Genomic DNA, 18,953 nt, shown 5'->3' with positions numbered 1-18,953 from the left:
ATAAAAATAAACAACTAACACACAAAACTCAAATGTGGAATAATAGAATAATTTGGCTTGAAAGGAATCTTAAACATCATCTAGTTCCAACCCCCCAAGGTATTTTAAAATATATTAAAAAGTTGGACAAAATATTACATATTTAACATGTCTAATTATTTTTCATGTCTCTATTATGTCAAGAATTTATAATCTAACAACATTATCCCTTTTTAAAAATTATCTGATTAATCTTAGTACTGTGATTTTTTAATATATCATGCTACTCTTTCTAAAATATACCTACTAAGACAAATGCATTGACAGGTTTCCATTTTCCATATTTGCTTGGCCTGTGTTTTGTAACAATTAAAAACCCACTTTACTGTGAAGGTACATGAAACTCAAGGATTTTCAATTCTCAGGTACTAGGATTAGTTTCTCAAACAATATAACATGATTTAACTTCAGACACTGAGAGTCTCCACTAATTTGTTTTGTCATTCAGAGCATCTAATCTTAGCCAGAACTCTGCAATCCCACATTTAAAAAAAAGGAAGAATGTTATGGCTTGTAAATGACAAGTATTACTAGGAATATGGAGAGGAATGGATCACTGCAGAGATTAAAGGATGGCCATTCCAAGCTTCAAAGCTATTCTCTGGGTGAACTCTAATTCTCTTCCTGACCCTAACATTTAGCAGAAGTGTCAAGGATAATATGAAGAAAATTGCAGATGAATATAAGCACATTTCCTTTGCTGGAAAATGGAAAGAATTCACATTGCTAGGTACATCTTTCATCTCTACAAAAAGATAACGCTCAACTCTTCTGTAGATATTTTGCTTCGGAAAATTCAATAATGCCTTAAATTTCACTCTTGAGCAAAAGCTCCTACTATAGTAAATTTTTCCATTAGAAAAGTGTTCAAGCCAGAAAAGGAAGTATTGCTCAATAAACAAAGTTTGCCATTTACAGTATTCAGACAATGCACTTGTTAACAGCCACAGCAATTTGGATAAGGCACTTGTGTGGAATTTGAGTCAGCTGCAGGGCTTAATATTTCAGCAATACTTGACAGCATTGGCATGCTAAGAGAAGAAAATCCTACCTCCACTCATGTAATCTAAACGAATTTATAATTGTCTCTGGTCAGCAACAAAAACCATTAAACTTTTTTCCAACAGCAGTTAGAGAACCTGTGCAGTTCCTATCCACTTCCATGGGACTATCAGTAATGATGCTCCAAGGCATTTTTCCCCACAGAAAAAATCCCAAAAGAGACCCTGGATTTCAGATTCCTTTTGAAAAATAGTAGAAGTGTTTCAAAGAAATCCTTTGGAATGATCCTTAGATCATGCAAAGTGGTCTGACATGAATAGAAAAAATATTTATAATTGTAAGAAGTGTGATGTCTTCAGAATCTAGCTTAAAATTGTAATGGCCAGGACCAAAGTCCTGGCTGAAAAATTCCTGACTTTAATATCAGGGATCCAAACTACATGGAGATTGATTATATACAAAACTGAAAATAGTGAGGTAAACTTCACTGTGTTTGAAGGACCATTGGCAGTGGGATTATCTGCAGTTTCCAAAGAAAGCTCATGGAAAATATTGCTCATCACTAGAACTCACCTGCCCCATTCCAGAGGTCATACTGACTTAAATCAGCCGCTAGATTTGTTAAGCCAGTTTAAGAAGTGGACTGGGCAGCATACTTTCCACAGAATGGTGGATGCTTGATGAAATATGGCTTTTAACCCCATTTATGTGAATTCTCATCAAAATACTTCTCTACATTAACTCCCTCTACTTTTCAATATTTTCCCTATTGTAAAATTCAGAAACAGTTCTCCATGGAAGGGCACATGCTACCAATTCAGGTATACAATCAAATGTGTGTCTATCTCACAGTAACAAGAAAAATCAAGTCAAGGTAAAGGCAGCCTTGCCCCTTTCTGCAGCTGCTCCTGCTGCTGTTTTTACCAGAGCCAGCAGCACCAACTGGCATCTGTAGCAGCAGGAGCTGGAGAAAGAGAATCTGCTGTTTGAGAAAAGAATACTCAAAGGATATGTGATTCTTCCGGCAAGGGCTCTCTAACCTGGGCACATCTCATGGCTGCTGGCCAGAGCTCTGTGTGAAAAAGGTTTCTATGGTATTTTTAGAGAAGGAGAAAGATCAGAACAGTGCAGTATTTTGTAATGGAAACTGGTGACTGGTGAGTAATTAAATACATGCTTAGTTTTAAATACACAAATAGCTTTGATTTTTTTTTTTAAGGTGAGTAATCTAATCACATGTGTTAGCAATCATATGATGCTTTGAAACAGGTATTGTATATTGCTGCTCCTTTTGGCATGGTATTTATGGTTGCCTTTCAAACTAGAAAGTATATCATTTAAGAGATGTTAATAGTTAAATATATAACAGAACTTACAGTAATGTATGGAACAGTACCATCAAGTAGGACAAGAAACTTTAAGACAAAGGGCGAATTACACAATACACACTGATACAATTTAAGTCTAATTTTACCAGTTCACAGTCAAACTGAGGAACTGTGAAATTAGAAAGGGTGAGGAAGCTTTGTATTTCTCAACACACAGTTTGCTGGCAAGCAACAATTCCAAAACAAGTTGGAAAAAAAATGACCTTTCTGAACCACTTAGAATACCACCTCTCTAATTCAAGTTTTGGGCTGTGCCATTTAATGTGTCTGTCAATGACACGAAAGAAAACACAAAAAGTCTTTAGTGGAGGAGGGGGAAATCACAACAATGACAGATTTCTAATACAAAGCAATATGGTAACTTGTTTCATAGGTAGAGTAAACCACTAGGAGACAGATGGTTTTTACATCTGAAGCAAAGATGCAGGCAATCATCTATGACAGGAGACTCCACCCCAGGGAGCAATGACTCTAAATAAGGTATTATGATCATGGTGATAGCTAATTGCAATTCCAGTAAGAAACTTGATGTTGTCTTTCACGATGTAACTGTTATGGTACTGATGTGAACATTACTGAAACATGTTTTGCAGTTTGGGCATCCATATTTCAAAGAAGGATCTTGAGAAACTAACCTAGGTTGGAGAAGAGCCCAGCCACCATTAAAGAGATGGAAACCAGAACATAGAGGTAGAGATTTAAGGATCTCAATCAATTTAGTTTATCAAAGAGAGGATTAAGAAATACTTCTATCAATCTTGAAGCATTTCAAATCAGATAAAAGAAAACTCTGTCTAGAAAACAGAAAGTAATAATAGAAAATCTCTGGAAGCAAACCTAAATATAATGATACTGAATTTTTTGCCATCACATTGAGATCAAACTAATGTGCCAATTTGAACAGATAGGTGTTAATTACAGGGATTTGTAACCAAGGCCTGTGATGATCTCTGTATAAACAGTAGTTCAAAAATCAACTTGGGAACTTTTCTAGAAGGTGTGCTTAACTTCAGCTCTGAGCATTAGTTAATGAGCACAAACTGTGGAATTTCTGTGAATCAGAAATTTGGAAAAGCTTACCTACATTCTGTGAGCTTAAGAACATTGAGAACTGTCATCTTCATTGCTAAAGAGTTGAATCACCCAACCAAAATAATAAAATAGAGGGAGTTCTAGAAAAAAAAAGGTGAAATGTGAACTGAAAAATGCGTCTTTAAAAAGAAAATTCAATTTCCTTTCTGATAAATATAGCACACTAGTTGAATTCTGATTCTTAAGAGGAATGATTCATCAGTGTTTTTCAACTTCTGTGGGGCGTTTTGATAAAAGTTTAACCGAGAAATATTTCATGTCTGTCTATTTAGATCGAAAACTAGATAGAATAACTTTTGGATAGAAATTCTTAGCCTCAGAGAAAACTGGTTACTGAAAGTTAAATGAAATTACCAAATTGGTCTATATATTTGAAATAAAATTTCTCTGTCTTAGTTATAATGGATAAAAGAGGGGTAAATCCAGTTAGGCTATCTTGTACTGTTGTTTTGTGAATGGCTTATTGGTATAGATGAATTTTAAATCTGCCTCCTTTAAACTAGTGTATTTTACAATGGAAGTATTCCTTGTATAAATACAAACCAATGTGCAAAAAAGCTGTTTTAGACATACAGACTTTAAGTCTTGATTTCTTCTATTCTAATTCCATTATTCTTTCTTAATTTATTAAATTTCTTCTCCTTGTATAAAATGGTAAATGAAGTAAAGAAAATTGGTTGACCTTTAAAATGGAAATTCTGTAGTAATTAGTTTCAGGCTTTTGTGTGTTACTGTGTTGTTTGCTTTTGATCCAGCTAGCTGCAAACAATTAAAAGTAATTATTGAAAAAAACCTCTCTTTTTATGCATATTGTTATAAAAACTTGTAAGTCAAGCAGTTTCCCTCTCTGACTAATTCTGGAAAATAACAGCTAACACCTCAGTTCTGTCCACACAGTCAAAATTATCTCTATGGAAATTCCAGAATGTTGATCATGTCCTGGTAGAGGACAAAGATTTAAAACCTAGAATTTATCTCCGTGATACATGAGGGACTATTAGTGCTCACAGAAGAGGTTCCATTTCAAAGGGCTCAAAACCTAAAATTACAATAGATATTATCGAACTCAGAAACATCCTGGGACTTCAACTTCAATATTTGTGATGGGCTTCTTCCTAGCAAAGAACTAACAGAGAAAACAAAATTTTTCAGAGAAGAACTGAGATAAGGTTTTGAAATCTGCATGTGTAACTTAATCATGTGGAAATCTCTTGTCCACAGAGATCAACTGGGAGGGCATCAGACAGAAATTTTTCAGTTTTCCACCTGAAAGTTTTTTCAGAAAGTTATGACAAGATATTTTCTAATTTTACCTCTTTCAGAAGAGCAGAGGAACACTCTATCTGGCCTAATTGGCTCATATTGCAAAGGTCAGCTCCTGAAAAATCCCATGGAACTGAAGTAAAATTAATATTACTGCTCCAATATATGTAAGCATACTGAGGAATTTCAAATACTATTTATGAGTTAATACTTATGAATAAATAATACCATTTAAAAATCTGTTCATAGCTATAAACTGGCCAAAAAAATTGCAAATTAGGCAGAAATTGTATATTTTGCCATCAGTCAGTGGTAGAAAAAGTCTTAGTTTCTACTGAAGCAAAAAGGAACTGGCAACATGAACTTGTGAGAGAGCATTGCAGGCTAAGTCACCCATAACAGATCCCGTATGAAGTAGTTAGGAGAGCATCAGTAAAGAAACGCACTATTGCTGAGAAAAAAAAATGAAATAGGAAAAGAAATCTTATGTAGGATATCATCCAACATATCATTCTTCCATTACTTCTGCAGTTTCTAGTCAGAGGTGCCTTTAATCCTGTATCTGAGTATCAGGTCTAGAAACTCTGTAGAAAGCTCCACATTTGTTAGCAACACAAACATTAGTGTAAGGTTTTCTCTAAAGCTTCCACAGCACTTAAGTGCTTAACTTGGACCTGCCCCAAGTATTTTGATTCACTCAACTCCTATAGGAAAAGCTAGAAAGCAGACTTAGCATACAAATGTTCACACCAGAAGGTGAAAGCAATTCGTTTTGCCACCGCCACCTAAGGACTTTAAAGCTGACATATCACAGCTATCCTACTTTGAGGTTATTGGCAAGTTTCCTCTTCCGTAAATTCCTCATTTTTATGCCTGCTATATCTTCTTTTCCATGGATGCAGAAGAGGTCAGAGCTTTTTTTCATTTGAGGAGAATAATTTGCTTTGAGGCTTTGTGTCTGTGGTCCCAGTGGAGACACCACTCTGGGAATAAGGCTAGCTCAGTGTGGAACTACCCATGCTACATTTACATCATGAAACAATGCCTTAGCAGGATTCTGATTAAAATTTGGCCAAATTATTATTATCATTGTTATTGTTGTTATTGCAAAGACTCCTAATTGATTTTTTTTTTTTTTACTCATTACAGAATTTTGAATGTTAATGTATATTGAAATCAGTAAATGGTGAAAGTTCTCTCCTTCAAATTTTCTTATCACTAGGAAAAGACAAAAATAAAAATTCAGGAATTTTCAACCCAGATGAGATACAGGCAATACTAGACAAATAGGAAGAGAGATGTGTTTTAAGAAATTAGCTGCTGTTGGATATTCAACATTTCTATAAATATACAGCTATTTCAAATGCCAACACTGTGTCAAAATCTATTTTAATAGATTATATAGATAACTACAGTGTGCCAGGAAATACCAATTTTTTATTCCTTGCCATGAAGAGTGTCTACTTTCATTTTTTCAGATTAGAGTTCTTCATTCTTCTCTAACTTTGTAAAGACCATCTGAAAAACATATTTTTGATGATTTTTGATGACTAAGCAAGGCATCCAGGCCTAAGATAGGCTGATGGATTCATTGTACTCACAGTCAGATGATGTTTAAAAACTCAGAATGCCTAACCCTGAACATGTTGTTGTCCCTAATTCACATCCTAATTGTCTCATACTTTATGCTATGGTTAATGCTATACATGTTGAAACTCTCTAAGTTCATAGCCATTACACTGGAGAAATTTGCACTTGCAAGATCATCTGCTGGTGGTGAAAGAGCCACCATTAGTTCAGCTCCTCTTATAGGCAGAAAGGTTGTACAGAGAATACCATAAGGTTGTGTATGTGGAGAAATCAGGTGAAGGAACTGTACTCCCTGGAAACCAAGGACAGCATGAAAAGTGGTCAGTCTTGCATTTATTTTTTTTTTTTTAAGTAGGTGGAGATAACATTTTTAATTAAGGCCAGGCAAAGCAGGTGAATGTGCATGTATGTTGGCATTTAAATCACTTCAGTGTGTCACAAAATTCCATCCCTCCTTTCTTGCCATAAAAAGAGTCAGCTTTTTCCAAATGTTGGTGCCATTTCAGTAGCCAGTAGACAATGGTTATAGCAAATTAAGTATCTGAATAACTAATAAATCTCTTTTTTTGGAGCCAGGAGCTCTTTTTTCTGCACCTATATATACTATGGCATATTGCACTCCTTTCACATTAGACATTCTTTCTAAGTAGCTCTTCCATTGTTGCCATATTTATTAGACAACAAATTCTCTTTCACTTAGATTCCTTCAAATCTACTCCTGTTGTTCAAATTCTCAAAAATTCTAAAGCTAAACATAAATTTAAATATGTTATGCTACTGGCTTGAGCTACGTTAATAAAGAAATTCTGATTTAGGACATATACAAGCTAATAAATGTTCAGTATAATAGTTCTCATTTATTGCATATTTATTTTCCAGTTTAGTTTTTAATTACCATGTAAATTTTATTTTTTTAAATAACTATTAGCAATCCTCCCGGGAAATAAACACTGTGGAAGACACCCTCACTTGATCTGTAATAACTTCCAAAACATGTGCATCTGTAGATGAAGTACAAGGAAAAACTAAGGTACATTGGACAGTTATATTACCAAGGATCAACTCTACAGGTTCCCCATGCTCTCTCACTGCTACATATCTTTATTTCTGTTTTCAATATGCTTTTAGTAAGTAGCATGCAGTTAAAGTTTCATTTTCTTTCACTGCAGAGTTCATTTTTCCCATCTAGTCACCACTGAATATTTTAACAGTAAAACTGAGAATGGTAACTTTGCATTTGATTGTGGTGGAAATGCAGTGCACAAAGGACATTTCCGTTTTCCCCTGCAGAGCAGTAAGGCTTTAATTTACTTTGCTGTTTGGTTATGGGTTGCTTGTTTGATATATTTAAGTTTAGCAGGAATGCTAATGATGCTTTACAATGATAAAGTTAGTAGAATCTTCTCTATGAGATACAATTAGTTAAAATATTTCTGCCAAGTCATAAAATACTTCCTCTGCTTGATTTAAAATAAAACCAAAATAAATGAACAAACCAACAAACAAACAAAAAAGCTCAAAGAAGACAAAATACTAACCAAATAAAGGCAATGACAGGCCTTTTTGTGGTTATTTACAGAATCAGAGAACACTATTAGCCACCAAAAAACTCCAACTGTTGATTTTTATGTCCTGGTTTTCTGTACCTGGTGATTATACATCACCCACTCATTTTAAATAACATAACATAAATTACCTCTGATGGCTGTTCTAAATTATCCCTGATTGTCCTTGCTTCTAGTTGCATGGATCTAGCTTTACCTTCAAACACTGTGTGCTAGGGCATATGCTACCATCTGAATGGCAAAACCATTGCAACGAAAACACTTTGAAATTAGCAATGTGAATTTATCAAAATATAAGCCATTCATAGGGCTACACCTTTGCTTCATAAACACAAAGATATTTTTGACATAGGCTCTTCCTCTGTGTATATCAAATATCACTTAAATGATATTATTAACTTAAATGCAATAACTCTCACCTGTTTATTTTCACACATTGCAAAGACCATTAGAATGATTTAGCATGCTTTGTTCAGTAGAACAAAGAATTGCAGAAATATCACACAGGATGATTTGTAAGATAATTTCATAATTGTACACACTTTTGTTTTCCATGCCCCTGGTGTTAAAAAAAAAAAAATAAATTCCAAGCTCAATGGTGTCAGCAATAATGTCCTTCATGCAAGGGAAAAAAATAAATCTGTGGAGAACCATATTTATTATACTGTTTCTCTTTCTCTTATATTTATTATACTGTTTCACTTCTCTCTTTTTTCTCTAATTTCAATTGCAACTTTTTTCCCTTTTTTTTAAATAGCTTTGACATACACAACTTCAAACATTATAATCTGCATCTCAATCATGTATAATTATTTTCTGTCTTTGTTGCTCCAGCACAGCAGTGGAATGAATGACCCAGGGTTTGACTGAGAATGAGATTGGGGTGAGAACTAGATGTATGAAATAAAAATGAAAAATATTAGAACAGAGCCTGAAGTTGAAGAAGGTGACTGGAAGAATTGGTGTGAGTTATAATGTTACCTTTTCTGAGGACACATTTTTTTTTATAAAATAGCTAAATAGGTCAGGAGTTTTGAATTTGATATCAAAGTGTTCTTTTTCAGAGGAAGTTATGGGGTTTGGTGAAGGACTTCATGTCTCTGTATAGAATTTAGAGCTTTATATTGCTTTAGTGCTGTAGAATTTAGTACTTTAACACTGAGGGTTTAGCAAACTATTATAGTCTAAGGGAATGAAGATATTTTACTAGATTTCAAAGCCAAAACTAATTTTCTCCTCCTTCAGTATCCACTTACTCCTGGAAAGACCAGATAAGGCTTTTCCTGACCCTGATATTCACGTGGGTTTAGAAGAACAAACCTTGCTGTCTTGAGACGGCAGTGGATCAGTTGTTGCCAGTAAAGAGATTCTTCAGCAATTCTTCCTCCCTGGCCAATTCAGCACCTTCTGACAGCTCCCTGGAGTGCATGGCCTCATGTCAGGTCAAATTTTCACCTTGCCTTCATGGAGGCAGCAGCTCCAATCACTTGCTGAGTACCTCTGGAGTGAGATGCTCTGTACTGCAACCCTAGTCACAGACATGAGATTCTGCAGGCTCAAAAGTACCTTTTAAGCTTTTTTGATAAGTTGCTTAGGTGAGGAGACAAATTAAACCTAATGTCAAGTTAGCTAAGCACCAAGAAACTCCACTTATGAGCTAGGAGCCTGAAGATTAGCCATTGGCTAAATGTGCAGTGAAGACTGCCTCTTTATTTTATCAAGTGTGCATGTGACTAAAACTACTTAAAAATATTTATTAACTTTTTAGTTTCATTTTATTTCACCTATTTTTTTCACCACATAAGAGTTAATAGTGTCTAGAGAACCTGTTTTAACAGTGATAAAAGTGCAAGGTTTAGCACTTAAAAAGGCATTGATTCCCTTCCTCTGACACTGCCTCTGGATACAGGGATATGTGTTCTTGTCTAAGAGAAAATCGAGCTAACAAAGCAGCGGTGAAGGCAGCTAGGGAATGGCAAGTTGATGAACAGGATTTTTGAACAGTGGCACAAAGGGCTTCTCTGAGGGCGATACTTGGAACTGCAAGTACTAAATTGAGAGTGTATGCCCCAGGACAGAGGCCAGAACCCCAATTCTATGGATGTTTATGTGCATGTTCCACCTTACCCTTACGGGTAACCTTGCTAGCTGTCACTGCACTGAGAGCCGACATCTGGAACGTGCTGAGCGCTGGGCATGCACAGCTTCCAACAAACACTCTGGCAAGTCATGGGACGTGGTGGGCTGCATTCTGCCTGTGCCAGCCAGGAGTGAGGCTTTGCATGGGCCTCAGCCTACAAAGAAAATGCTCTTTTATCACACAGAAAATGTGTGATACCTATTTTACAGAGGGTATGCAGAAAGCCCCTCAGCTTACGGCAATAAGGTGACTTTTCAAATCCTACACAGCTTTTCTCCCTGTCCTACTACCTTGTGCCAAACAGTCCTGCTCTCATACCACTGTGTACAGCTTTCACCCTCAGCATCACACTCATTACATATAATTAAAACATTTGAAGATGTAAAGCTCCCTCTCAAATATATAAGAAAACCCCGCTCCTGAGAAAAACCTTTCCAGAGAAGCACAAATTTGGCCATGTATACCACTTTCTGTTCTCTTTACACTTGATTAATGCCATGGCTGTAAGAACATATGCAAGCATTAATTCTGATTAATATTTATTGCGCTATTAGCCTGTCCTTAACTTCTAAAACTGATTGGCCTTTTTCTTGAGCTTAGATGTTTTATAAAGCATAGTTGTCTTTGACTCTTGCTACAACCTTTTAAGACACATGGCTTATGCAAAATTTTCAGAGCAATCAGCTGGTTGAACTTTTACCCAGTCCCTTACCCAGATGAAACACTTCCTCAACACAGAGAAAATTCTGAGGTGCAAAAGTTTTTGATACCTTTCCATAAAATTCATTTCGTAAATGCATTTTGTTAAGTGATATCTGGATGTTTTCCCCTATATTTAGAAGCTGGAATGGATGCCTTGAACCCAGTTAACAAATTCTCAATGATAATATTAATATGTCTAAAATGAAAAGACTCTTCTATTAGCCGAATGACTAAGTTGGCCTTAAGCCTGCAGTCCTCTCTCTTTGGTATACAGCTAGTTGCAGAGCTAAGTTTTTGTTACCTTCAACCTTATCCTTTCCTTGCATTCCCTACTTTTCCCTAGTGGGATTGTTCTAGAATCATAGAACCATTGACGAAGATGTTTAACAGTGCTGGTCCCAATACTGACCCCTGAGGAATGTAAATTGTCACTGATCTCCTCTTGGACACGGAGCTCTTGACCACAGCTCTTTGAGTGCAACCATCCAGCCAGTTACGTACCCAGCAAGTGATCCATCTGTCAAATACACCACTGCCCAGCTTAGAGACAAGGACGCCTTGTGGGACGGTGTCAAATGCTCTGCAGAAGTCCAGCTGGATGACATCTGTTGCTCTTCACTTATCAACCAAGCCCTCAACCCATCACAGAGGGTCACTACATTCATAGGGCACAACTTGCCCTCAGTGAAGTCATGTAGGTTGTCACCATATACCCCTCTATTTTCCTTATCTTCCATCCACAGCCTTGCTCTCACTTTATTAGCTCTCTGAAGGACACTATTTTTGTTCTACATTTGTAAAGCACTTGGCACAGGAGAACTGATCATCCTGAGCATAGTTGTTAGGTGTTCCAACATATGAATATTGAACAATCTGCTTTCATTAAAGCCAACTACTAAATTGGGGTAGATCCTTTATGTGCAGAGAGCTGTTTTGATTATATGGGATGCAAAGGGACGAAATTTGCAATATTTGGTCCATAATATGGTCACAGAAATGTTAAAAAAATAATCAGACACTGCATCACAAGCAATTGAGAACATATTTCTCAGGATTCATGCCACCTTTAAGTGGCACTTGTTATCTTATCTTTTGGTGCGTAATTCCAGGAGGAGGAGAATGTATGTCTTTGTACTGTCTGCTGACAGCAGGAGATAATTCATCATCCAGTAAAGCTCTTTCCATCTTAGTTCTTGGCCTAAATCCAGATTGTCCTAGGTCCAGAATACACTGGCTTTAGCTAGATCAGCTTGTAATTGGCCTTTGGCTAACTCCTCTATGAGCCCAGTCTGATACTGGGGTGTAACTATTCAAAGCTGGTTTATTTGATGCTGTTAGATGAGTTTGTTTTCATGGAAAAGGAGAAGACTCATCCTTTTTTTTCTGAGCACATTTCAGGTTAGGTTGATATATTTGAAAAGTAAATCAAATTATCAGACCTTTTTCAGGAAATTAAGAAAATGGTGATATATAGACATATAGATATATATATATATAGGGGCCAACTTATCAGCTCTTTTGACCTTAAACTGCATTAATTTCTTCTCTGAATGAAACTGTCTGCTTCAAATAGAGACCATTTGCTTTGGTCAGGGCAAGTGTGAATATGGTTGGTGGTCTTGGGTTCAAAGTCATGCAGGTGATTTAGAGCAGGTCACAAGCAGTTCATAGATTACCAGTTCTTTGCTCCTATACTCTGCCACTTTCTATTAAAGAATACTGGATGATAACCAGACTGCAAGGAAAAAACGAAGTATTAAAATATCTGGATATAATAGCATCATGCTCATCTGTCACAGAGGTATTTATGATTGTATTAGGCAATCTCTAGAATTTAATTTACTTTATTTTAGAGCTGCAAATGTAACCATTTAAATATATATGAAAGTCAATACCAAAAAAATCTTTATGTTCGTATAGGTCTACTTAGCTACTTTGGGAGAACAAGAATATAACCTCAAGTACTTCCTTCAAAAGAATACTTAAAATTGAAGAAATAGGACTGTCCCTCAGGAATCTGCCCCAGAGACTAATAGAAAGCCAGTATAGATGAAGTAACAGGTCATATTGGATATGTCCCACTTTTCTTTCCCTTCTCTCTTTCCCAGGTCTGTTTTCCATTGCACTTATGGTAGGAAAGGAAATATGATGAAATTACAACAATGGCATTTTTCACATAAGAATTCCTTCTTTAAAAGTATAGCTATTATTCTTTAGAAAGACAAAAGCATATATTCACAGATATTACCACTTTTTATTCTTGTTAACCATGCAGAAACAATATATCAGTGATAGAAATGGTTTATAAGGGGCTTAAAGAGCAGCACTCTTAAGTACTACATCAGTGGTGTATTCCTGACACTTTCTTTCCCTCAGTGATGCAGAAAGAACCACACCTGGGTTTCAAACCCTGCTTCAGTTTTCATTATTGTAGTTGAAAAAAAAAACCAAAAAAAACCTCTTTGAACAAATAAATGGCAGCAGCATTGAGAAGAAATCAATGCAGTAGTAATGTCCTTCGGTATTTTACCTGTGCTTAAAATATTCTCTTCCCTTTGTTGATATCTGGTCATCCTGCTGGCTTTTGCATCCTCTTGGTCACAGCAGCACATTTCGTTATTATTAGATACTACATGACGTGATTCCTTTACGATCAAGTTCAAAATGACACTTTTTCTTGCCTTCACCTTCCCTCTGCAATAGTCAATTATACCTTCACAAGAACTCCATGGGCTCTCTGTGTCACTGAATCAGCACAGCAAATTCTGTAGCCAAGGGTCTTCCCCCAGCTGTAACTCATCATCAAAGTGCTGACTAAGCTGTTCTGTAGCACTTTTTATAAGTTGAGGAATCTGCTTGTAATTGGCCAAATTCTTTTCCAGCACACCATGATTCTGGACACTGTGCAATTTACTAGTTTATCTTCTGCCAGGAGCCCCTGCACTCAGAGATGCTGCACTGTGCACACATGGTGATTTATTCAAGGTGGCTTGCTGTCCTCTATCTACTGAATGGCACTTTAATGTTAAACTACAATGTAATGAGTACTAAAAAAAGGAGTGAATTGGGCATTTTTTATTTTTATTTTTAATTTATAAGCTTCTAGGAATGAAATTATACCAGGTTAGATCAAAGGTTTTGATGTCAGAGTTCTGTTGTGCAGGAATGATTTATACAAGAATGGTGTCAGATATACTTTATTGTGGCCTCTGAACAATTTTATGAAATATGCTGAGCTGCACAGCACTTTACAGGCACTTGCAGATTTCTAAGGCGTGCTAGTTCAGCTGAACACAGATTCGTTTGCTGATTACTAGAAAACAAAAATTTCTGAATAGCTGGTAGCAAGAACACTGGAAAGGAGGACGTGCTTTTCCTCTTACAGGAAGAATTCTTCTTAGAGTAGTTATAAAACTTCCCTCTTCCTGCACATATGTGTTGGGGGTTTTTTGTGCTTCAGCTGTTGGGATGTAAGCAGTAGCAGGAGTACACTGAATGAACTGACATTGGATGGCTGCTAGGAATGGGAAAGGGTGTTGCCAGAGCACAATTTATGGGGAACATGGCAGTGCTGTTCAACAGCTGCCAGCTTCCTGATGAGGAGAAAACTCTCTGAGGAAAGTTCACTCAATAATGTTGAATAAATGATCCTCTTTGCTTTTTAAGGAATAAACACCACTATCCCAAATACTTGGCAGAAACTGCCCCAGAGAATGCAGAATAGAGTCACTTCTTCTCAATACACATTTATTTCCCCCTATGCATTAATAGCGAATATTTGAAAGCAGTGTATATATATACACACACACACACACACCCCGTACATGCTTTAACAAGAAAAGACTTCTCTGGAGAAGTGAAATTTGGTTTATTGCCTGAATTTTCAGTTATATGTCTGAGGATTTCAAGAGACGTGGCATAACCTCTCTTCTTAAATTGCCTCAAAATTTTTAGCATGGTCATCCATACAAGGACCCTGTTTTGTGAAGAACTGTATGTTTGTACCACTACCTGAATACCTTGTTCTACTTGAGACTAAAATATGTTTGAATATTTTTTCATACATTTCTAAAAGTACCATTAAGTAGCTTCTTCCTGCGCTTTCATTTTTCTTTAACTAGAGATCTTCCATGAAAGATGATGCTTAATTACAATAAGCCTTAACTCTTATACATATCAGTAAAGTTTTGGGTACTTCACTGATCACAGATGGAAAATTGAAATAATATTCTGATGAGATATTTTGTTATCTTACTCTGCTGCCTTCACCATAAAATGCCTGTTGACTTCCATGGGAGGAAAAGCAAACCTGAAATGTCTTTGTCTGCTACCTTCACTGACATTTTTAGCTCTGTATTATGCCTTAAAATAGTTTCTTTCCCATATATGACTGACAGATTTCTTGATGTAAGTCTTAATTATCAGTCTTTCTGGAGTTTAACTCTGTCAGAACTTCCTGTTAAAAGCTCTCCTGAAAAACACCCTGTGAGATATCAGCATATCTTCCAGACACAAAGTGGAAAATAACTGAGCATGTTGTAGACCTGTGGATCTAATCTTGAATATTGGGACTTCTTGACAACTGTGCAGTGCTTACTACTTGATTTGTTGGGAAATGAAAAGATCATGAAAAATGGCTAAAACACACATGAAAAGATCATGAAAAATGGCCAAAAAACCGAATTGTTGACTCCTTTCCCCATAATATAAAATAAATAAAAAACAAGTACAAACTGCAGAAAAGAATGAACAATTCCATCTCAAAATCTTTGGATGTCTTTCCATCTGCTCTATTGCACATTTTATGCTCAATTTCTCTCATCCTGGAATAGACTTACTAAGAAAGCAGACAACTGCTATCTCCCCACTCCCTTTTCTGTACAAATGACAAGATTATTGCACAACATTAAATCTGGACAAATCTAGCTATCACTCTTTTACATTCAGCCATTTAAGGAGAGGGAGAGAGTTGAATAGTCACATCAGAAAGCCCTGCTGAATGTTTTTGGGACTTCTCTCCAGGACACTGGTCCTTTGTGGGAAGGCCTCTGTTGTAAAAATCTTTTAGTGGCTGAAGCAGACCAAGGCAGATGCAATCATAACCCCATTGTTAAATCTAAAACCAGAATATATAGGAGTTCAGCTCTTGTTTCTGCCTGTATCAATACTCAATTTTCTACCTGCAAAATGGAAGTAATGTTTTCTTTTTCCCATCATGCCTTATTCTGTATGAGATAAAATTATTTTTTATTTATGAAAACCATTGCTTACAAAAGTTTAATTTTCAACAATGTTTGAATTGATAACATCACTAGGCAAATGAAATCATGGTCTCAATTTGACACCCAGTTGACTGTTGTGAGCTTTTTGATGTGCAGTTGGTCTGAGCAGAAAAGAAGTATCTTCACTTTTACCTCTTGTAAGAAAGGAGTTATCCCATCTCACCAAGCACAGAAAGACGGTTTCCCACAAACTAGTCACAGTAGTATTCAGATAGTTCTGATTGCTTTGTGCTGCCTGAAGTCAATGCAGATATAAAATATTTTTATCTGAAAATATCTCATATAAAATCTTAAGTTAGAGACAATTTTCTATATGATTATTAGTCTTCTCATTCAGAGAAAGTTCTTACAAAGCTTTCTCTCTTTCCCCACTTTTCTGTCAAAGAAACAAAAATACTCCCGTTGTATCGCACTTCATTTTATCATTATAGTATGATACTCATACTTTAAAAACACGATATCTTAAGTTACTAAAGCCCTCCTTAATTAAGCAATTGAATGTATTTCCTTGCTGCATATGTTTGGAAACTAATCTGCACTTTGCCATTCTCCCAGGGCTTTCAATATCTGAAAAACTATTTTCATTCTAGCAAGGGAATTTCATGGGTTTATTGGTTTGAACCAATTTTCCCTCCTCTCTCTTTATGCTTATTCTTAATGTTGCTTTTTGATATCACTGAAATACATTCTGGTATCTGAAAGCCACAGCAGCTTGCTTGTTTCTAATTCTAAACGAAGATTTTTTTTTTGTGCAGGGGAAGGATTGCATACTCAAATTTTCTATCTTACATCTTTCAAAAGAGAGACCCTGCTGAGAAGCCTCTCAAGACAACTTATTTCCTGAGAGAGGTTGAAAGTCATGGGTTTTGTGGAATTATGTGTTTCTTAGCCTAGAGATCACAAGAATAGTACCTTCAACAAAGTACTTATCTTGCTTCTAAATCATAAAATAATATGTACATTGCTTTATCATCCATCTTTAAGTGACCAGTTAATATTCAGTGTGGATGTACAAGGTGAGCTGATGCCTGGTTACCTTTCTCTGTGAGGACACTTGTCATTTAGAAGTCACTCTTTGGGAACAAACTCTACTCCATGCCTTATTAATTTCTTCATGTTAGTCATAGGATTGGGGAATAAATTTACTGCAGGAGTTTTCATAGCAACTAATTAGGTAACATAAAATGAGGCAACCCACAAAATTCATCTACCTAGGACAATACTAATCTTCAGTGCTGCCCAGTAAAATATGACTAACAGACCTGGAATGGCTGTGGTGGATAGTAAATCTTTTCAGCAAAAGACATTTAAAACATTAGGAGAGTAAAAATATTAACAATTAAATTTTCTAGGCAGATGTCTGCTTTGGGGTACTCAGAGAAGGAAAAGAAAGCAGATTTTTTTACGATGAATGGTTTTGCCATTAATCAGGTTAGGTGTAGAAGCCACCAAAACTGTTATTTTGCCCATATTGTACAAAATTTTAAAACATTGGGGTGTTGGAGGGAGCCCAGAGAAGGACAATGAAGCTGGTGAAGGATCTGGAGCACAAGTCCTATAAGAAGTGGCTGAGGGATCTGGGATTGTTTAGCCTGGAGAAAAGGAGGACTGGGGGAACTTCTCTCTCTCTACAGCTGCCTGGAAGGAGGGTGTGGGCAGCTGGGGGTCAGTCAGCCTCTTCTCCCAGGCAACCCACAGCAGGATGAGAGGGCATGGCTGCAAGCTGTGCCAGGGGAAACTCAGCTTTGACATCAGAAGGAATTTCTTCACAGAAAGGGTAGTTCAACATCAGAACAAACTGCTCAGGGAAGTGGTGGAGTCACCACCCCAGAGTTGTTCAAGAAGCTATTGGACCTGGGACATAATGTCACGGTCTAGTTGACAAGGTGGTGATCAGTCAGAGGTGGAACTCAATGACATCAGAGGTTTTTTCCAACATAAATTATTCTTATTCTACCCTCACAGCCATGGTCAGATCTTCTTGCCTTGAAGAAATAACAGATGCCTTAATTGCTGAAAACTTGACCCACATGTGGCAAAGCTAAAAATGAACACAGAAACTGGTAGCATCTTCAGCACAGAATACATATTTTGAGTTTGATAGTGAAATTTTATTTTCTGTATGCTCTGACCAGGCCTCATCCTTCACAGTTTTCACAGTGCCTTGGTGATGCATGTGGCCAGACAGCTGGAAAACTCTGCATTCCAACAGAAACAGCTCTGGATGTGCATGGGTTGTTGTGAGAGTAGGTGGAGGAAATGAAACACTGAGGAACTGGGAGGATGTCACTGCTGTGGTCTCCATGTTTCAGTTGTTCTGCTAATGCCCAGCCTGGGAAGAAAATGAAAATAAAATATAACAAAAATGAGGTACTGTGGCAGTACTGATATAGATGGCAAAAGTATAGAGGCATGAAAGGTCAGACAGGAGAACGGATGGAGGACGATCACATTGAATGCAATGGAGAGTGAACCAAAGTATTCAGACATGAACAATGATGAGGTTATCTACAAAGCTATAGGCAAATACGTATCAAAGCAACATTCATCAAAATTTTCAGCATATCTATGATGAATTTAGATGCCTCTTTCACAGAAGTTAATGGAAAATACAGATCCTAAAAATCGCAACCATTGCTTAATCATAATTTTGTCTGTCTCAACGAACAGCAGATATAAAATTGCATGGCCAGTTATTTGAACTCTTGTGGTAAAGGAAATCTTTTTATGGATGCTGGCAACCCAGACCTTCACACCTTTACACCCTGGTCGTAGAAGGGAGACTCACCAAGGAAGGAGGAGCACAGGCAGCTGCCGTGGCTGCACGGCTTCACACCGAGACCGGATGGAGCGGTTCTGACCTTCTTTCCAGCAGAGGGCAGCGACAGAC

The sequence above is a fragment of the Melozone crissalis genome, unplaced genomic scaffold, assembly GCF_028551555.1.
Source record: "Melozone crissalis strain CALT ecotype California unplaced genomic scaffold, PUWL_Pcris_2 ptg000042l_1, whole genome shotgun sequence".
NCBI lineage: Eukaryota > Metazoa > Chordata > Aves > Passeriformes > Passerellidae > Melozone > Melozone crissalis.
Note: the sequence above shows the minus strand (reverse complement) of the source record.